At 39.3% G+C, this 22528-nt stretch overlaps 1 long non-coding RNA gene across 1 annotated transcript in view; it reads left to right on the top strand.

The window, feature by feature from the left end:
• The first annotated feature begins 264 nt into the window (after nt 1-264).
• The window catches only part of LOC109559450 (uncharacterized), a 93791-nt gene continuing 71527 nt past the window's right edge, over nt 265-22528 (top strand). Inside the window, exons 1-2 of the long non-coding RNA XR_002180775.2 lie at nt 265-510; nt 17081-17142. This is a non-coding gene — a long non-coding RNA (uncharacterized lncRNA). The remainder of the gene's footprint in view (nt 511-17080; nt 17143-22528) is intronic.

The following is a 22528-nucleotide window of genomic DNA, read 5'->3' on the forward strand; positions in this document are numbered from 1 at the left end:
TATTACAGTGGTGAGATAGCCAAGACCACATGGAAAGCAGATATTTAGATGATTATCCAGCCCTGAAAACAACCCAGAAGGGATATGGAAAAGCCAGGTTAGTGTTGAAAACAAACTGAAAGTAAGAAATAGTTAAGAGCAAGGCAAACTGCTGGCTACCAGCCAAATCCAACCTGCTGCCTGTTTCGCAAACAAAGTGCTAGTGGAATATAACCAAGTCTGTTCATTTACATAAAACAATTTGCATATTGTTTACAACTTCTTTTATGCTACATTGGTGAAGTGAAGTGAAGTGAAGTCGATCAGTTGTGTCCAACTGTTTGCGACCCTGTGGACTGTAGCTGACAAGGCCCCTCCATCCATGGGATTCTCCAGGCAAGAATGCTGGAGAGGTTTGCCATTTCCTTTTCCAGGGGATCTTCCTGAGCCAGGGATTGAACCCGGGTCTCCTGCATTGCAGGCAGATGCTTTAACCTCTGAGCCACCAGGGAAGCCCCAACTATGGTAAAGGTGAGTAGTAAAACTGTAAACTACATGCCCTCAAAGCCTAAAATATTGTCTGCCCTTTTATAGGGAACGTTGTGCTGACCCCTGGCTTAGAGAGTAAATAATAAAAGTGGATAAGATGATTTTAGAAAATAAAAAAGGGTGAAATTTCTCAAAACAGATTTTAAAATGTAGTACACAGCTACCGTAATCAAAATAGTATGATACTGGTTTACTAAAAGACAAATAGCTCATTGGGAAGATAGTAAGAAGTCCAACATGAACCATGTATATAAATTTGATATGTGATGATATTTCAGTTCTATCAAGAACATAATATATTTAATAAACAGTATTAGGAAAAGTAGCTATTTCTTTGGGAAAAAAAAATTCCACTAGACTTTTTAACATTCTTCACCCACCTGCCTCTCCCTCCACAATAAGAAATATATCACTGTTTTTGATTAATACTTTTTTTTTGGCTTACCATTGTATTTGGTTTCCATGTCTTCCTCCTAGATTTTATTTCTGGTTGCTGCATTAGAGTCTTCAGTAAATCTTTCTACTATGATATGTGACTAGTAAATTATCTGTTTTTATGTGTAAAAAAAAAATCTTTATTTTACCCATACTCTTGAATGATAATTGAGATAAATATAGAGTTTTACTCTCGCCAATCATTTTCCTTGTCACTTCAAAGACATTTCACTGTATTCTGACAAATTTAGTGCTGGTGAAAAAATTTTCTCTAAATCTAATTATAGAGATCATTCATCTATAGAAAATCTATCTTTTGGTTTTAGTATTTTTTAACATGTTTTCTCTGTCTTTGATGCTGTTGTTTTCCACAGTGTGTTGGGATGAGTTTCTTATGTCTTTCTTCAATTCTAGAAAAACTTTAGCTGCTATTACCTTGATGATCACATTTTGTCCATTTCCTCAGTTCTCTCCTTATTGAGGTCTTGTTAGACATTTGTTAGAGTTTCTCACTCTTTATTTCATGTATTTTAACAGCATTGAATGGTTTCCAACTTAAGGTGATTTGCTCAGGCCTGTCTTCCAGTCTACACTGTTCAGTTGTGTCTCTTGTGTCCATGCTGTAGGTTTAAGTTCAATGACATTTTCCACTTAAAATTTTTATATCTTTCAAGAGAGTGAGAAATCAAGTCAGAGACTGAGAGAAAATATGTGCAAAAGACATACCTGTTAAAAAACTGTTATCGAAAGTATGTAAGAACTCTTAAACCTTAACAATAAGAAAACAAACAGCTTGATTTAAAAATGGGCAAATGACTTGAACAGGTATCTCACTAAAGAAGATGTAAAGACAGCAAATAAGTATATTAAAATGTTTCACATCACGTATCATTTGGTTTTCATGTAAATTAAAACAATGAGATACCACCGCACAACTGTTGGAGTGGCCAAAATGCAGAACACTGACAACATCAAATGTTGGTAAGGAAGGGGAACAATGTGAATTCTCACTGATTGGTGGGAATGCAAAATGGTACTACAACTTTGGGATATAGTTTGGCAATTTCTTACAAAAGTAAAAATACTCTGAACATATGATCTGACCTTACTACTTACCCAAAGGAATTGACAGGTTATGTCCACACATAATTTGTAGCAGCTTTATTCATAATTGCCAAAACTTGGAAGTAACTAAAATGTCCTTCCGTAAGTGAATGGATACATAAACTGTGGTAAAGCCATAAAATGGAATATCATTCAGTGCTAAAAAGAAATAAGTTCCCAAACTAGGAAAAGACATGGAGGAAACGTAAAGATTAGGAGCAAAGGAGATGATTAGGTGGAGCACAGAGAATTTTCAGGGCAGTGAAACTATTCTGTCTGTGCATGCGTACTCAGTCACTCAGTTCTGTCCAACTCTCTGTGACCCCATGAACTGTAGCCCACCAGACCCCTCTGTCCATGGGATTCTCCAGGCAAGTATACTGGAGTCGGTTGCCATGCTCTCCTCCAGGGGATCTTCCCAATCCAGGGATCAAACCCGAGTCTCTTAAGTCTCCTGCATTGGCAGTGGGTTCTTTACCACTAGTGCCACCTGGGAAGCCAGAAACTATTCTGTTTGATCCTATAATGATGGATACGTGTCATTGTATATTTTGCAAAACCCATAGAATGTGCAGCATCAAGAGTAAACTCTAATATAAACTGTGGGTGATAATGATGTGTCATTGTGGGGTCGTTGATTGTAACAAATGTACCACTCTGGTGCGGGATGTTGATAATGTAGGAAGCTTGTGCGTTTGTATGTGTGAGCAGAAATTTTTATTCAACATGATAAGAGGTTTCAGGGTAAGAGGTGCAGGGCTGTGCTGCTACTCAAAAATGTTCCCAAATATCCAGGTCTATTAGGTCTTCTTGCTCCATAAATTTTTGTCCTCATTTCCCAAGATGGGTGTGTGCTTCGAAGCATCATGCAAGCATTCCAGACAAGAAAATGTGTGAAAGTCAAAAGGGCCTTCTGTCAGTGAGGTTTTCTTTTTACTCAGGGGAAAAATGTCTCCCCAGGAACTTCTGCTTTAGTCTCTTTGTCCAGGGGAGTGCCACATGGCCTCCTGTCGCTGTAAGAGAAGCTGGGAGAATATTTCTTTTTCTAGCTTCCTTAGTAGAAGAAGGAAAGTAAAAGGGAGGTTAAGGAAGTCAATCTACAGTATTTTCTACAGTGGTCTTGCACATCATTAGATTTCTTTAAGTATTTTGAAATACTGATATGTAGGTTCTTTTTGAGTGGATTGATTTTTTTTTTTTTATTTTAGATTTTCATCTTGGGCCTTCATTGCAGAGTGCAGGCTTTCTCTAGTTGTGGTGTGTGGGCTTCTCGTGGCACAAAGCTTTCTCTTTGTGGCGCCCAGGTTTCCCTAGTTGCAGTGTGCTGGCTTCTCTGGTTGCCACACGCAGGCTTAGTTGCCCCACAGAATGCAGCTCTTAGTTCCCTGATTAGGGATTGAACTCATGTCCCCTGCATTGGAAGGCAGATTTTAAACCACTGGACCACCAAGAAGTCCCAAGTTTGGGGGGAGGGTGGTGTTTTATCTCTCTCTCTCTCTCTCTTTCTGTGAAATCACTCCTCCTTGTCAATGGCCTCAATCTGTTCCCCAGCCTACAACTTAAAAGAAGTGGGTCTTCGAGTGTTGGGACAGGATTCTATGTTGCGGTATTACTGCAGTCTTCACTTATCCGTCACCAAGCTTGGATGGCTGTTTAAATGTTTGTACCAAAGTTATGTCTATGCCCTCTTTCTTCCCTTGAACCTAAACATCCTATAAGCCTAGCACAGTAGACAGCAGTAGCCAGCAAGTTTCTTTGGAATAACTATTATATTATGAGCTGGAGCCTAACTTTAGTTCCTCCTTTGACACAGTGCTTTTTTCTCAATCTTAGCCTGCAGGTGCCACACTTCTGATTACTGTTATCTGTTTCTAGACCCAGAACCAGTATATCTGTTTGTTATTCGGTGTTATTGTTCCATTTCAAGTTCTCTGAAATGATTTTCTTGTTTAAAAACATTTTTTTTAATTATTTTTTTGCCATACTGCATGGCATGAGGGATCTTCTTTCCCCAACCAGGGACTGAACCCTCACCCCCTGCAGAGGAAGTGCAGACTCTTAACCAGTAGACCACTAGGGAAGTCCTGCTTTCCTTTGTTAAATATACAGTTTAACCACATCTCTTTGGTTTTTCTCTTCTTGTATTTTGACCACCATGTCAATGTGTTTGAAATAATGTGTTAATGTGTGAACTAACCAAGCCAACTGTGACTTAAGTTCTTGATCACAAAACTCTTTTGTATGGTTTTCTGTTTGTTTGTGCAATTAAATCATCATAGTACATTTATGAGATATTTAAAGATGCAGACAGTGTACTTTTATATTCCTTAAAAGGCTTAATGGTACTCAGTGCTGAACTGTAAAGATAGATGCATAGAGGTGACAATCACTGAAATTATGGGTAATAGAATATTGGGTTCTTGTTAACTCTATTGAGAGTTTTAGAGAATTTCCAAAATATCTCAATAATCACCTGACCTAGTGATTTAAAGAAGCAGCTGTGGAATCAAACAGACCTGAGTATAAAGTCTTGTTCTGCTATTATTAGCCAGTATGAATGTGGAAAAGTTTCTAAAATTCTCTAAACTTCTGATTCCTTACCTAAAAGAAAATGGATCTAATAATAGTACTGACCTCATAGAATTGTGACAGAAATAAATGAGACACAAGTAAAGCTCTTAGCACAGTGCCTGGCGTGTAGCAAATCAGTTACAGAGGCTACCTGTTACTAATTTACTAGAATTAATAAATTAATAGTAATGTATTTATAACAGGTAATCTCTATAGCTGTTATTTTTCTGGCCATTCACAAAAAGTTAAATTATATTCTTTTCTAAATTTCTTTTTTCATAATGTAGATCCAGTATAGCCAAGGTCAACATGGCTAACCCAAGATAACCAGCAAGTCAACTTTTAATTATAATCTGCGCCAACAGCACATGCCTTCTTTGTACTTTTGACTATTGACTATGACTTTATTGCAGGATTTTCTGAGAACTGCTACCCACCTAAGGTCAAATTCTTATCAGTGTTGTGCAATTAATAAGTCCCATGATCATCAAATTAGAAAGGCCAGTTTTAATTTCTTTTAACTTGTCAATCATTGTAGACTCTCTTCTCCCATCTCAGCTTTGCCAGTTCTCTGGTTTCTGGCACTTTCCATTCTGTGTCATCTGAAAATGTTGGATGCCTGGTCAAGAAAAACAAGTCTTCACTGAATAAAAAAAAAATTAATTGTACTGAAGCTGAAGATTAATGTCTTTCTTCTCCACTGTACTCCCCCTCCAAAGTGTTCAAAACCTTAGTTAGTCACTTCATGCACAAGTCATGCATTCTGATCAGAGACATGCAGTGGGCTGCAGGACTTTGACCATGATGTCATCCCATAATTCTAAGCAACTTAAAGAAGCATTATTATGTAATTTGCCTCTTAGCTATCACAATAACACTTTACTAAGAAGCAGAAATAACCATTTGTTTCTTTTTTCCCCATCATAGTAGCTATCATCAAAAAATCACAGTAGTTATGAAATAATTGGCAAGTTATTTCTGTCAAGTGTGAAAACTGAGTAGGCAATGCAAAATGAATCTTTTGGGGGAATTTTTAATTTATTTTTCAGTTAAAATATATGAAATGGTTTTGAATTGATTTTGAGAATAGAAAAATCTAGCTAGGTACCTAATAAAGGGATAAAATAATTTCACTATTTTTTTTTTTTTGACAGGTTTCCCTACATCTGAGTTGAATTAATCCTTTTGATTATTTTAACCAGTTACATCAGAAAACTTGTCTTTGCCATTCTGCCTTTACTCATTCCCACCCCCACCCAACTCTGTGATGACTGTCCATGTACAGACTAGGCTTTTTTAAAATGGTGCTGTCATCTGCTGCATTCGTCTGTTCAGTGGGTTTTTCATATACATATTTAACTTTTTGAACCCAATCCCAGTAGAGGGACTGGGGGTATTTCCAGCACACCAAGCAATTCACCAAACACACCAACTGGATGTCCTACAGTTCAACAGAATTCTGACACAATCTACCTGGAGATGGCATCAGGCTCCACGAGTTCAGGGCTCAGTCCCACCAGACTGTCCTCCACTTCAGGTGCCAATTGCAAGTCCAGCCTTCTGACGTACAGGCTGTAAATCTGAATTTCCCACAAGGCCCTCCTGGGGGTTGATTAATTTGCTAGAATACCTCATAGAACTCAGATAAATATTTTACTTATTGCATTACCAGTTTATCATAAAAGTCATGTGTTAAAAATGGCTATTCTTATCCCAGCCTTGGAAGTTCTAGTTTAGTACACCTGGAAGCACCCCTGAGTGAATTTGAGCCTAGAGTCTTCATGCAACCCTTTGAGAAACACTGTCATGGTGTCCATCAAGAGATTAGCAAAGGATAAGCCAAGGATAATTCCCAGGGAGAGATGACTTAGTGGACTGTCAGCAGAGATGCTCGTGGCCATTGTAAGACTACTGAAGGGGAGATCCGGGTACCTCAACAAAGCAATTCACCTCTTAAAATATCAGATCCTTTCACTTCTGCTAGTAAGTTCTCCTCATATGGGAATAGCTCCTGTCAGGATTCTGTTTTGCCTTTTATTCTGGGAAAATTTACAAGAGGAACATCAGTGGGATGAAATTATAACCACCCTGCATCCTGCTTTAGCTAGTCTTGACACTGCATCCAAGTACCATCTCCCTCCTCTATCAGCCTTTCGAACTGAATTCCTCTCACTTTGCACTTTTGCAAGTCTAAGTAACTTACCTGGAATGGTGACTCAGACCATCTTCTTTGAGTGGTCTGATCCTCTGGCCATAATGTCCCTCTCAGGCTTTGCTTTCCCCATCTGTTTAATGACAAAATTGAATGAAGGAACCATGAGAGATGCCCTAGTGGATCAACTAGATTGCCAAATCTGTTCTTCCTGGTCTCACTATATAACTGTAGTTCTTCCTCTTTCTAATCAGGATAATTATTCCTGACAGTATGTTGATTCCTGTATTTGACTGCAGTTCTCTTGGTACAAGTGTGCTGAAATGACTAGACAGCAGCCATAACTTAAAGTTTAGTGGGATTCAAGTCACATCCCCTGGTGGGAGCCTTCTGATTCTGGTAACAGACTCCTCTAGACACAAAGAACCTAAAATTGGAGTGTTAGAAAGCACAGAATTCTGGGGAGGGATCAGTGGGAATGACAGTAAGTGGGGCTGTTCCTTCTTCCATATCCTGGTTCTGAAACCTTGTATTCTATCTATTGGAAACATAGCGCCATACAATAATTGATATTTTTGATTTAGGTTAGACACTATGATAATCACATGCACCACCTGGAGTTCTGGCCCTTGAGGGGGGTTTCTTTTATCACCGTCTTTTAGGACTACTCCTGAGTGGAGCTGTTATGCAATCACAATCATTTTGGCTTGCACCCACATATAAAGTTGACCAAACCATGAACCTAGTTTGGCATTTTTTTCCCTCCATTACTTGGTCAAAATGAAAGCATCATTGTGAGCTGAGAGAGAGGCACTGGAACAGTTGATGCTGGCCATTCCTGGGAGACTATCAAGATGAGCCATCAGCAGCCACACTTCCCGCAACTGGGGAGTCTAGAATGATAAGCCATACATAGCATTCCCTCTGCCATCATTCTCACCAAATCTGTTCCTCCTTCATGCCTCTTCTTTTGGTGACACCATCATCCATCTAAGTAAAGTGGAAGTCATTCTTGACTCTTCCATAAATTTTGCCACTCCATCCTAAACGCATTCAACCACCAATTGCTTTTTAAAAATTATTTTATTATTATTTTTATTGGAGTATAGTTGCTTTACAATGTTGTGTTAGTTTCTGCTGTACAACGAAGTGACTCGGCTCTGTGTGTACATATACCCCTCCCCCTTGGTCCTCCCTCACATGCCCCCCCCATCTAGGTCACCACAGATCATCCGAGCTGAGTTTCCTGCACTCTACAGGAGTTCCCACTAGCTGTCTGTTTCACACATGGCAGTGCACATATTTCAGTCTCAGTCTCCCAGTTCATCCCACCCTCCTGCCCCGGCCTGTGTCCACACTTCCATTCCTTCCTTCTGCATCTCTATTCCTGTCCTGCAGATGGATTCATCTGCATCATTTTTCTAGATTCCACATACATGCATTGATAAGAGTCTATCATGCAGAGTAAAGTAAGTCAGAAAGAGAAAAGCAACCACCAATTATTGATTGCTATTTCTCTAGATGTTTATACACTCTGTCCCTTCTTCTCTGCCTCTGGCTGAAGCAGTTGGAATGTACAGATCTGAACTTAAAAAAAACACTACATCCTCATTTTAAAAAGCAGATTAATGGGGGGGGGGGGGGGCGGGGGGCGGCGCGGGGGGAGGGCGGGGCAAGACAGGCAGTAGAAAAAATTTAGAAAATTAATGCAATAAGAGAGATAGTAGAAGCTTGAAGGTTGTTACAAGTTGGAGTATAGGGAAGTGGCTAAAATACAGCAATATTAATAAGGCAGACTTGACAACCTGGGAGTGAGTGGTAGAGGAATGCAGAATGACTAACTTCTAGGTGTCAACTTGAACAAGGTGGAGAAGGAAAATAACACTTACTGAATTCTAGGCTCTGTGCTAATTATTTGCACATGTGATCACAGGTGATAGCTAGAGACTTGTATTTCTTGTATTTCACTCATTTTAGGAATTAACTGGCTTGGCTTTGGATTTCTGCATCTAGCTGTCTATCTGGAAAAGAGATGTTTAATTTGGCTGTGAATAAGTATCAGTCTTGCAGATAGCATTCTTTAGTCAACATACATTTTGATTTTTTCATTTATTCTGTATCTGTAGAATCTAATCAGTACCTGGCACACAATAGACACACAATAATTATTTGCTGCACTGAGTTAAACCATTTTAAAAAACCAGTGTTTTAATTGAACTATTAAATATTTACTAACTGATACCATGGACCATTTGCCTCTATGAACCATACATAGGCTGTTAGGAAGCTGAATAGGCAATGTGATCAGGGTACCATTTGGTTCATATCCATCTCCACTTTCCACCATGTTTTCTGGGTTGGAATAAACTCTGAATGTCCAAAGTGGAATCTTAATAACAGCAAAACAGTCACTTAGATTGCTTGGAAATTAGCTTGGATAATTCATCATTGTAGAAGACTTGGTCAGAACAGGCGAAGAGAAATGGAATTTGGCTCCAACAGTTCCTAATAATCTTCCTTAGTTTAATAACATTGCTTAAGTAGAGCCATGGAATGCTAGAATTGGAAAGGGCCTTAGAGACCATAAAATCCAATCTCTTCCTCTTACAATGAGGACACTGAGACCTGGTAAGGCTAAGAAAAGTTATCCAAGGTTTCATAGCTACACAGTGATAGTGTGGGACTCAGAAGCCAGTGCTCTATCTAGGTCAGGAAGCATAAATTGAATGACTAATGCATTTCAGACACTTTGCTACTTTCTGTTGCTACAGAAATCAATCCCCTGACCACTAGTCTCTTATCTGATGGGAGAAAGACACACAATCAGATTTTAACACAACAGATTAAATGGTAGAATATAGATGCAATCATATCTAATTGTTATCATTTGTTGAGCACCTACTAAAATCAGGAGTTGGCCAATTATTTTCTACAGCTTTGTTCATTTAATCTCCCCATGAACTGCTTTATCTATTAATTCCTTTCCACCTCCAGGCTCTGGACTGGAAATATACACTGAGAAGATTTCTTCAAACCAAAAATTCATGTTCAGAGTCCAGGCTGTTCCCTTTGACCCCAAATCTGAAGATATGTACTGCCCAGATTGTGGGAGATCACCAGACCTTTCTCCCATAAATAAGGCCATATGGGAATAATAAACAGCTCTGGGAACCTTCAGTAGGCCAGTATTAGGGGAAAGATCTGCGATCATCCTAGTAGGTGGAGGGACAGCTCACCATGTTTATGATTTCTTTGGGGATCATATAGAAGCATTGTAAGACCAAAAGTTCACATTTAAAGCTATTAAAAGGCCTTTTAAGGTTTACAAGGCACACATTGGTTGGGGTTTCTGACACCCAAGCCATGAACACTGCTTTTACTGCTTCATGGGGATTGACTGCTGAAAACCTATGACAACAGCAGTTTACATTTTGACAGTTCCCTAAATACATCATCATTCCCATGTCCTAAAATGCTTTACAGGAAGGCTGGGCAAATTGGTTGTTAAAATCAAGGAATGTCAATGAAAACAGAATCAAAAAGCCAAGATTTACTCTGTGATTTTTACTGATCCACATGGGGAAAATGTCTTCCTTGTATCCTCAGCCATTCCACTGAACTGATGTCATCTCAAACAAGAAGGTCTCAAGAGGTTGCTGTGTAATGGTTTGCATAATTTTAGTGCTTATCTCCCTAAAACTTTTGCTACCAACACAAGAAATTTATTATATAATTAGCTAAAATGAGTAGCATCTTTAAGAACTTTTATTGTAAGTTCTCCCCTTTTTCACTTGATCATTTATTGTTTCAGTTCAGTCTCCCAGTCATGTCTGACTCTTTGTGACCCCATGAACTGCAGCATGCCAGGCTTCCCTGTCCATCATCACCATTTATTGTTTACTAAGCACTATTTTGGGGCTCCTCAGGTGGCCCTAGTGGTAAAGAACCTGCCTGCAATGCAGGAGACATAAGAGACATGAGTTTAATCCCTCAGTTGGGAATATCCAACTGAGGGATATGGAGGAGAGCATGGCAACCCACTCCAGTTAGTCTTGCCTGGAGAATCCCGTGGATTGAGGAGCCTGACAGGCTACAGTTCATAGGGCTGCACAGAGTCAGACATGACTGAAGCAACTTAACACACTCGCACACAAGCACTATTCTAGGTCCTGAAGAGAAGAAGCAAAGAAGAAATAGTCATAGTTCCTAACTGCTGCTAAGTCACTTCAGTCGTGTCCAACTCTGTTCGACCCCATAGATGGCAGCCCCCCAGGGCTCCCCCGTCCCTGGGATTCTCCAGGCAAGAACACTGGAGTGGGTTGCCATTTCCTTCTCCAGTGCATGAAAGTGAAAAGTTAAAGTGAAATCGCTCAGTCGTGTCTGACTCTTAGTGACCCCATGGACTGCAACCTATCAGGGTCCTCCATCAATGGGATTTTCCAGGCAAGAGTACTGAAGTGGGGTGCCATTGCCTTTTCCAGTTCCTAACTAGACGGTACTTAAGATTCTACTTATGAAAATGAGTGGGTATGGAAAACAAACAGTGATTCTGGTAGTAAGTAAGGTAATGAAGAAGAGAGAAAGGAGGGTAATGGAGTAAAGAGAAGTGTGTGTGTGAATGTATGTGGGGCAAGTGGTGGTGGTGGCTTAGCTGAAGTGATTAAGGAACACCTCTCAGTGATGGAGATTCTAATTCAGAGGAGGGCACAGTTCTATGAGATCTGGGGCAGAACACTTCAATTAGAAGGAATAGCAAGTGCAAAGGCCCTGAGACTAGAAGCAGGAAAGCATTCTTTGACTTTTAATTTTAAGATTGTAGGTTCTTTTTCAACAATAAATATTTTGAAGTTCTAAAGATGTATTTTTGTATAAATCTGACATCTGGAAAGAAGTCATATATAAATAGAAACAAAACCAGAGTAGCTAAGATGTATTAATGGGTTGTAGGGGAGGTGGGGCTAGAGGGCAATTAAGAAAGAAGCAGCCAAAGCTGCATCATAAGGCTATCTAAGGAATCAAGATTTCACTCTCGTTTCACTCAAAAGACATTGGAGGACTTGAGCAAAGAAGACATTGACTTGTTTTATAAAAATCATATGGTTGCTATGTGGATGCTGTGGGGTGACAAGGGCAGGTCAGGGAGGCCATTGAAAAGGCAGGTGAAGGTCCTCAAGTAAGAGATAATGGGAGGTTGGGGTTAGTAGATGCAAACTATTACATATAGAATGGACAAACAACAAGGTCCTACTGTGTAGCTCAGGGGACTATATTCAATATCCTGGAATTAAACCATAATGAAAAAGAATATAAAAATGAACGTATATATGTGTATAACTGAGTCACTTGGCTGTACATCAGAAGTTAACACAGTGTATAAGTCAATTGCATGCATGCTCAGTCACTAAGTCCTATCTCTTTGCTACCCTGTGGACTGTAGCCCACCAGGCTCCTTTGTCCATGGGATTTCCAAGGCAAGAATACTGGAGTGGGTTGCCATTTCCTTCTCCAGGGGATCTTCCCAACCCAGGGATTGAAACTTCATCTCCTGTGTCTCCTGCATTGGTAGGCAGATTCTTTATCACAGAGCCACCTGGGAAGCCCTATAAATCAACTATACTTCAATTAAGAAATGATATCTGGAAGTTAGTCATGAGTTGTAGAACAAATCATTTGGCTTTAATAATAATTCAAATATATTGAACTATATATACACTTTAAAAGGGTGAGTTGTATGGCATGTGACTATCTCAAACTATTAATAAAAATAAAAGTTCAAATGCTAAAAATAAGGTTAATAATAACCCTTTAATAAATAAATAATGATTACTTCCTCAGTGCAGCTGTCCCTGACACTGCCTTTCCCTCCCCCTTCCCTACCAGCAGATAAAACCAATCCCTTCCCAGTGTTCGTGAAGCACTTTGCAGGTGCCTCTCTTGGGAACTTATCAGTTGAGTCATGATTAATGATAAGTTTACTTGCATGTCTCCATGTAATTTACAAGTTATTATAACACAAAGATGTGTCTTATCTGTCTGGGTCTCCTCAACACTTAGTTGTGGACCTGATTTATAACAGGTGCTCAATAAATATCTTAAAGTAATAAATGTGTGGATAAATGAATGAATAAATGTAGTGGCACTGTGTTCAGTATTCTACAAACATGATCCCATAGCTGATTTTAATCCACATACTGTGTAGACTGTCCCAGATTATTGTGGCAAGTCTTTTATTAATTTATTGATTTAATTAATGCAGAATGAGAAGGTGGCAATATAAAGCAGTTGGATATGTATGTTTCCTAAAGATATCATTTTGTCTGAGGGATAATTTTGTAAGCTGAATTTTAAATCTCTGATTTATGGGGTAACAAAAATGCTGTATATAAAGTTATGGATCACCAAAGCAGAACATACTCATCTAACTAGCTGCTATCCCATTGCCAGCAATCATTCTGGAATCCTAAAATGCATCCCTGTGTCACATCCTTGTGAAACCCAAGGTGGACTCTCAGGTGAATGGGTAGCCCAGTGTTGGAAGTGAGACTCAAACCCAGAATTCTCAAAATCTCCAACTGTCTTCAGTCATTTTTAGAAATGGGGATGCTGGCCAAATTCATGCCTTGTTGTAATTCTGATCATTCTTGACAGTATTTAAAAAATAAAACTTTTTATAGTGTAAAACTCCCTATCTCCACTTCTCAACAATAAAAGGGAAAAAAAATCTCATGGGTTGGATTTAAGCAATTCTAGATGAGAGTGGGGTTCCCCAGACATGTGTTCTTATGCAAACCACTTCACAGTGCTGAGATTCATTGCTTCACCTGCAAGGTGAGAATAGTAATGGCTACCTTATAAATTTCAGAGAGGGTTAAAAAAAATATATAGAAAATACTTTGGCTATTGCCTGGCTCTTGAGAGAGAGCTAGTGAATGTCCATCTTCCTGCCCTGCTCTCAACACTGCACATCATGGAAATCTCTCCACACACCTCCAAGCGTAAGCATTCCCTGTGTCCTCAGTTGCATCTTACTCTTGAGCCTGAGAGACAGTGTGGGTTAATGAAAAGGCAATGGACTAGAAGTGGTAACGTTTGACTTGTAGTTCTAACTCTGCTGCTAACCAGTTCTGAAACATTGAATAATTCACTTTGTAAAAGTGAAAGTCGCTCAGATGTGTCCAACTCTTTGTGACCCCATGGACTATACAGTCCATGGAATTCTCCAGGCCAGAATACTGGAGTGGGTAGCCATTCCCTTCTTCAGGGGATCTTCCCGAACCAAAGATCAAATTGGGGTTTCCTGCATTGCAGGTGGATTCTTTACTAGCTGACCCACCAGGGAAGCCCAAGAATACTGGAGTGGGTAGCCTATCCCTTCTCCAGTGGATCTTCCCAACCCAGGAATCGAACCGGGGTCTCCTGCATTGCAGGTGGATTCTTTACCAGCTGAGCTACCAGGGAAGCCCAATTCACTATAAATTTATTTCCTCATTTGTTAAAAAAAAAAAAAAAAGTGTATTGGTGATGGATGGAAAGTAAATTTTTGATGCTGAGCTCCTTGTAGGGTCTATGGAAGTAGAAATGCAGTATTGTATATATGAAACTTATATGATGTTATAGCTCAGTGTTACCTCAATTTAAAAATTATTTTTAAAATAAGTTTATGGGGCTGAATTAATTCTAAGGCCTCCTCCTTGATCTTAATAAGTGTCTGCATTTATGACTACAGTGTCTAACAGAACTAGGCAGCAAAATTTCACTGGAAGTTGTTGGCCATTCCTTTGCTGATCTTCACTGAGAAAATTCCTTAAGAAACTAAACAAAGCAAAACAGAAACAACAGAAAATTATTTTTTTTGCCTTATTGATCATTAAATTTTGTGGTTCAGCTAAGTAGGTTTCCCTTTGCCTAAGTATACCTACAGGCACAGACATATTTATTAACAATTTGAAGTCACACTAAGATTGGATTAGGACTGGCTTATTATTATGCTTGGTTTCACAGTTGCTGACACTAAGTAAGCAGGATTGATGACATCTAAGGGCAGGGTGAGTCCTTGAAATCCAGTTGTGATTCATTCAGATGCCATGTCAGTGTGCTGATAATGGCAGGGAGAAAATTAAAATCAGGAATTTATTCATACTTTAGTTACCCATGGAATTTTTTTTTTCTTTCTTAATATATTGTGGCTGTAAAACTTGTGGAGAAAATAAAATCCTGCTTTTATTTTTAATTTTTCTCCTTTTTTATTGAGGAGTAGTTGATTCATAAAATCCTGCTTTAAAAAATTACTAGAATTAGAATCAGTAAGTTGAATGCAGGAAGTTATTGAAAATAAGGTCAATACATAAGAATTAATTATATTTCTGTATTTAAGATACAAACCAACTGGAAAATGAAAAAATTCAAAAGATATTATTTGGATAACATGAAATCAGCAGTCCCCAACCTTTTTGTCATCAGGAACTGGTTTTGTGGAAGACAGGTTTTCACAGACAGGGCAGAAAATGTTTCAGTGGATTGGTACCAGTCTGTGGCCCAGGGGTTGGGGACCCTTGCATTAAATGACATCAGATGTCTAGAAATAAATCTAGCAAAAGATGTGCAAATATTTTTAAGGGATTTTAGAGAAGACCTAACAAAGTAGAGGGATACATTCACAGGCAGATAAGTAGGTAAAAGGAACACAAAGAGAAGCTCCAGACAAAGACCCACACATACATTACCATAACATATGACAAATGTAAATACTGTATATAGTGCAGAAATTTTCAATAACTGTCACTGAACCAAATGGCTATACATATGGAACAACTAAATTTTGACTTCTCCACCTCACCCAATACATAGATATCAGTTCCAGTTAAAATATGTATCTAATTGTTAAGGATAAAGTATGAAAAAAAATGAGAAAGACTAGAGATCTCTTCAAGAAAGTTGGAGATACCAAGGGAACATTTCATGCAAAGTTGGGCACAATAAAGGACAGAAGCAGCAAGGACCTAACAGAAGCAGAAGAGATGAAGAAGAGATGGCAAGAATACACAGAAGAACTTTACAAAAAGATCTTAATGACCCGGATAACCACGATGGTGTGATCACTCATCTAGAGCCAGACATCCTGGAGTGTAAAGTTAAGTGAGCCTTAGAAAGCATTACTACAAACAAAGCTAATAGAGGTAATGAAATTCCAACTGAGCTAGAAGATAACTGTTAAAATGGTGCACTCAATATGTCAGCAAATTTGGAAAACTTAACAGTGGCCACAGGACTGGAAAAGGTCAATTTTCATTCCAGTCCTAAAGTAAGGCAATGCCAAATAATGTTCAAACTACCATACAATTGCTCTCATGTCACATTCTAGCAAGGTAATGCTCAAAATCCTTCAAGCTAGGCTTCAGCAGTATGTGAACTGAGACCTTCCAGAGGTACAAGCTGGGTCTGGAAAATTGTGTCAGAGATCCAATTGTCAACATCTGTTGAATCATAGAGAAAGCAAGGGAATTCCAGAAAAACATCTACTTTTGCCTCATTGTGCTAAAGCCTTTGACTGTGTGGATCACAACAAACTGTGGAAATGTTTAAAATAGATGGGAATACTGGATAACCTTACCTGTCTCCTGAGAAATCTGTATGCAGATCAAGAAGCTGCAGTTAGAACATTACATCGAACAGCGGACTGGTTCAAAATTGGGAAAGGAGTATGTCAAGGCTGATGTACAATCCAAATACATACAATAATATAAGAATGGATAAGTTACTTGTGTGATAATATTATAGTATATTATTCAATAATGAAAATAAACTACTGCTCTGTGCAACAGTATGGATGAATCTTATAAACATAAGTTAAATCCCAACACTTAGGAGTACATGAAGTTTAAGAGAGACTGAACTAATCCATGTAGTTAGACTAGTGCCTGCCTTTAGGAAGAAGAGATAGGTGATGACCTTGAGGAGAAATGAAAGGAGCTTCTAGGGTGTTGATAGCATAATACTTCCTGATCTTGGTGGTAGTTGTCTGGATGCATTTGCTCTGTAGAAGTTAATCAAAATGTCCACATGTGATTTGCCTACTTTTCTTGATCTATGTTATGTTTCCACTAAAAGTATATTTAAACTACTGGAAAAAGACCGCTTTTTTCAGGGAAGCTCACATAATAACTTACCAAAGCAATTTATGGTTGAAAAGAATCTTGGAGATTATCTAGTCCAGGGATCAGAAAACTATAGCTCTGTTTCTATACAAAACATTTGCTAAGAATGTTTTTTTTTTTTTTTTATATTTTACAGATTGTAAAAGAAGAAAGAAAAGGAGGAGGAGGAGGAGGAATGAAATGTGCAACAGAGACCAAGTATGGCTTTCAGAGTCTAAAATATTTACTGTCTGTCCCTTTAGAGAAAAAAGTGACTGCACCACCTCTGGTTCAACACCTTTCTGTTGTACCGATGATGAAACTGAGGTCACACAAAAAAATGACATGTCCAAAATCATCCAGCAAGTTGGTAGGAAAATCAAGACTAGAAGTTATTATTATTTTATTATTATTATTGGATTACATGGTACTTACTAAGGTGCTTAATTTTTATCTTCAACCCAGACCTCTCACTAGACCTAGGTACCCAACTTCACAAGCAACTTAAACTCAACTTAGCATCTTCCTTATCTATACTTCCCCTACCACCAGCCTTCTCTTCATCCTTTATTCCTATCTTCACATCCACCTCCCTATCCAGTCACCATCCAGGAACCAATGGGGTGTTTTAAACAACTCTTTCATGTTCCATAGCCCAAATTTAATTGATCGCTAAATTTAATTAATCACTGAATTGTCAGTCCTATGTGTTAATATACCTCAAAACCACCCTCTTCTCTATTCCAACCACTACTGCCTTTGATTAGAACTTTATCTTCTCTTTTCAGAACAATTGATTAGTCTTTACATTGGTTTTCCTGTCTTATTTTCTTTCAGTTTATCCACAACCAGGATAATCTTCTTAAAGAGGAGATTTGGTAACCTATTTGTCTGTTCAAGCAATGGATTTTAATAGTGGATTAATATCAAGATCTCCCTCCTATTTTTTGATTTAAGCCAGAATTAAGCTTCAAGATCATGAAGGATCATTTCAATATATATAATGGCACCCAGCATTGTTCCTCTTGGTGGTAAAGTTTGAAGTATTTCACTCCTATCAGTTTCTGGAAGTATGTCCTTCCATACTCATTTATTCATTCATTCTATTCAAAAACATGTACTGAGCAAGGTATTATGATCCTTTCTGACCAGGGGCCAGAAAATGATGTGCATGAAAAGACTGTCCATGCCCACTCATTTACATATGGTCCATGACTGCTTTCACTCCATCTCAGTGTGTGAAAATCAGTTCACTTTCCATCACTTAAAGGAATTCAGTTCCGTAGTGATTAGCCACATGTGGCTATTTAAATTAATGAAAATGAAAGAAAACTAAGAGTTCAGTGCCTTGGTTATAATAGCCACATTTTAAGTGTTCAGTCACCATGTTGGAGGGTGAGTATCATATTGGCTTTACAGCTGTAGAAATTTCCATCATCCCAGCAAGTTCTTTTGGATGGCACTGCTGGTAACTATGGAAGAAGAGTTGTGCTCCTTAACATGACACATAACTTCTTTTAGGGTCTGATCCTGCCTTGTTCTTCAGTCATCTCCTGTCACTCCCCTCTAGAGCTCTACATTTCAGTGATAGTGAAGTGTTTATAATTTCCAGAACATAATGCTGTTTATGTCACCCTACCTTTGATCATGTAATATTGTTATCCAGTCCAAGATGTCTCTCCTCACCACATGTCAGGCCAATAAATCAGAGATGAGGTGTTGAGTCAAAGAATAGGAGTTTATTTAGAAAACCAGCAGACAGAGAAGATGGCAGACTAATGTCTCAAAATGACCATCTTGTTGGGGTCTGGATGCCAGGTTCTTTTATAGAACAGAGAGGCGGGGAAGTGAGTAAGTAAAGTAAAAAGCCATTAATCTTGCAGATATCTCCTGGAATGACCAGCCTTGGGAAGGCATGTGTTAATTTCTTCTTCCTGGAGCAATCCACAGGTGGACACGGTCTAGAACAAAGGCATTTTGGTTTAACATTCAGACAGTGGAGTAGAGTTCCCTGAGGCAGGCCATTATGTCTGGACAGTATTGTTTTAGTGAACAAAAGCAATGGGAAGCAAAGTTAAAGTAAAAGAAACAGACCCAATATGGAGTTAGATTTTGTTCTTCCCTGTAACAATATCCTCTGCCCAGAAAGCCGTCACCTATGATAAACCTCTATTCTTTCAAAATGGAACTCACATGTTACCTCTTCTAAGAAACCTTTCTTACACCTTACCCTTCAGTCCTCTCTCAGTAATTTCAACACCTTAGACATATTTTTGTTGGTGCATAATATTGCACTGAAATTTGTTTTTATCTTTTTTCTCCTGTGGACTATGAAAAAATCCTTAAGAGTAAGGCCCATGTCTGGTTCAGGAGTCAGTTAACTTTTTCTGTAAAGGGCTAGATACCAAATATGTTTGACTTTGAAAGTCATGTTGCATCGAGTGTGATTATTTTACTCTGAAGTTATCATGTGGAAGCAGTTACTGACCAAATGTAAATGAGTGGCCATGGTCAGCTTTATCCAAAGCACATCATTTTCTGACCTCTGGTCAGGAATGATCATAATACCTTGCCCAGTACACATTTTTTAGTAGAATGACTGAACTAGCGAATGAATGAATGTGAAAGAACAAATTATTACAGTGGTGGAATGCTTAAAACTCTACAAGAACAATGCTGGGTGCTGTTATGGTAATTATTGAGATTAATTTTTCTGATCTTGAAATTTAATCCTGGTTTAAGTAAAAATGGGGGTGGTGAGACCTTGTTGTTTAATTCACTGTTAAGCATGTATATGACCCCATGACAAATTTGATTTTTCAAATCTTTGATAACTATTTAAATATTACTGGCCTTCTTTGTAACCTTATGCAATTTATTTTAAGCATTTTTAAAAGGGGACAGAGAAGTGAAAGGCCTCTGCCTGTCTCTGGGTACCGCGTTCCTGGAGCGCACAGAGGGAGGGACTGTCTAGACTGGAAGGGATGGTGGTGCAGCTGTAGTTGGGGAGTCCCAACTCAGCCAGAGGAGCCCCCTGTGGTGCCGGAGCAATTACCAAACTAAGAAGCTGCCTGCTGGAATCCTCCCCACCAAAGAATGCTTGGCGGCTGTCTGGGTGTCTGTCTGGATCCAGATCCTCCAGGGATGGGAAAACCTGCCATCCCAAACACTTTCCCCTTCGTTTGCCACAGAGTGAGCTAATGGGACCAGGGCTCTACCTGAAGGCTCTTTTTAGCTCCATTGTGTGTCTGAGCCAGCGGGTGGGTGGAGAAGAGGGAGAAGCTGTGGAGCCTCAGGGTTGTGTACATTGGCCAGAGCTAAATGTGCATTGATGAATACCAGGGTAAGAAGTTGTGGCCTGAGACTCTATGCCTGAGTGGATGCTAATTATATTTTTTCTCACACCCTGCCTCAGGCCAGAGTTCAGCCTGCCAAACCTAAGTGTGGGCTGGAGAACCTTTTTCTTGTTATTGTTTTCAAAAGCCTTTGCATGTTCAAATCCTTTATAACACAATCGAATGCACATTGGGTGAATTAAATCAACAAGGGACTGGCCAGGGATGAATCTCCAGAAATTCAGTTACCCGATCCCCTATGACCAAGAAGGCTTAAATTGCTGCTCAGAGAAGACAGACCCCCATGCTCTCAAGTCTACATATGCCCAACCCATCAAGTTATCCAGGCCATGCTTGTGGATTGTGTTAAGAATCAGGCTGAACTGGGTTTAAATTCAAGCTCCACCATTTGCCAGAGATGTGACCCTTAAAACGATGACCTAATCTCTGTGAACTTGTGTCCTCATGGGTAAAATGAGTGTTATAATACTTGCCTCATTTACCAAAGACACAGGAGAGCAGAGGTGACACATGCCAGGTGTAGTGTAGGTTCTTAAATGTTTTATGTTGGGATCTTCAGTTTTTGCTAATGGAGGCCCATGGCTTTCTGTTGGGCAGGTACAATGCAGGAACCTCTCATCCTTGTCCTCAGAGCATCAGACCTGCAGTGGGGCCATCTCATAGTAAACACACAGTAGCTACTTGATCAAGATTGCTTTCAGTTCAGTTCAGTCACTCAGTCGTGTCCAACTCTTTGTAACCCCCTGGATTGCAACACACCAGGCTTCCCTGTCCATCACCAACTCCCGGAGCTTGCTCAAACTCATGTCCATTGGGTTGGTGATGCCAACCATCTCATCCTCTGTCGTCCCCTTTTCCTCTTGGACCAAGAAAGGAGCCTTGTAACCAAACAGACCCTCCTTGTATCATTTGTCCTTACTTACCACATATTATTTATTCATATTCTGCTACTGGCCATTTTTATCATGTAGGTTATCTTCCTTGCCTCTCACCTCTCCTCACCAGTTCTGGAGACATGCAGGTCTCTTTCAAGCAGAGTGGCTTTGAGTGCATGTTAATATATTCACAGTTTGGTTAATTTCTTCACCAAGGTAACTGCTTCTTATCACATTCAGTGACATCATAAGATATCTGGACTCTTGATTAGGCCAGGAGACTTCCAAGTTAAAAACATTTTTAAGGATTCTGTGAGTTTTCTTCCTTGTGCTTGAAGGAGATTGAAATACTTAGGTGAATTACTGGGTTCCAGGAGCATCTCCCAAGGTTGGGTTTAAAGGTGAAATTGTAGAAGTGTTTAACCATTTATACAGCAAAAAAGTTACTGAAATGTAAACCCACACAGCCCGCTAGAATGCAGGCACTCCAAGGACAAGATTTGTGTGGTTCATTCATTGCTGTGTCTCCACTGCTTTGAACAGTGACCAGCTCAAGGAATTTTTGGTGAACCAATAAATGAGATCCCTGGGGTTCTTATTTATTTATGTAGCCACGGGGCTACAGATGTACAAATAACTATGAAAAAAATGGAAGCATGGAAGAAGGAAGATCTTAGACAGCATGAGGGGGTCACAAAAACCTCCATAAAGAAAGTGACTCTTGAGCTGAGGCTTGAAGAAAGCTCAAGAATTTTCAAATGGATAAATGATGGAATTTCAGAGAGAGAAGCTAGTGGGAACAAAGGAGACACAGAAGTAAGATAGCATGGTATGTTCCAGGAATTATAAATAGTGGTGGCTAGGGAGTGTAGGAAATAATTGGGCAAAATGTCAGAAATCAGATCATGGATAATAACTCTCTGTGACCTGCTAAAGAGTCTAGACTTCATCCTTTGGGCAATAGGTGAGCCACTACAGAGATGTGAGTAGGAAAGTGGCAGGAGAGGTTTAGAGAGGTCTCTCTGGAGGACAGATTTGAGAGGGTAAGATCGAGGCAGGAAGACATAGGTCATTGTAGTGGCTTAGTGAGTGGGAAAGGAGAGGTGTGTAAGGCAGGGCAGTGCAGTGGAATGGTGAACAGGTGGTCTTGATATATTTTTAAGAAGTAAAATTTATATAACTTGGGTATAAAAGAGAGTGAAGGGCTAAGAGTTTCTCTTAGGTTATTGATTTGAGCATCTAGATCAATGGGAAGGAAGGGGTTTGCTGATGAGAAGATGAGGAGATTAATTTCCCATGTCTGCAGAACATCTAACTGTAGATGTTCAAGAAGCCCTTGAGTACTCAAGTCCAGAACTGGAGAGAGCTTGGGAT

The sequence above is a fragment of the Bos indicus genome, chromosome 5 (assembly GCF_029378745.1).
Source record: "Bos indicus isolate NIAB-ARS_2022 breed Sahiwal x Tharparkar chromosome 5, NIAB-ARS_B.indTharparkar_mat_pri_1.0, whole genome shotgun sequence".
NCBI classification, from domain to species: domain Eukaryota; kingdom Metazoa; phylum Chordata; class Mammalia; order Artiodactyla; family Bovidae; genus Bos; species Bos indicus.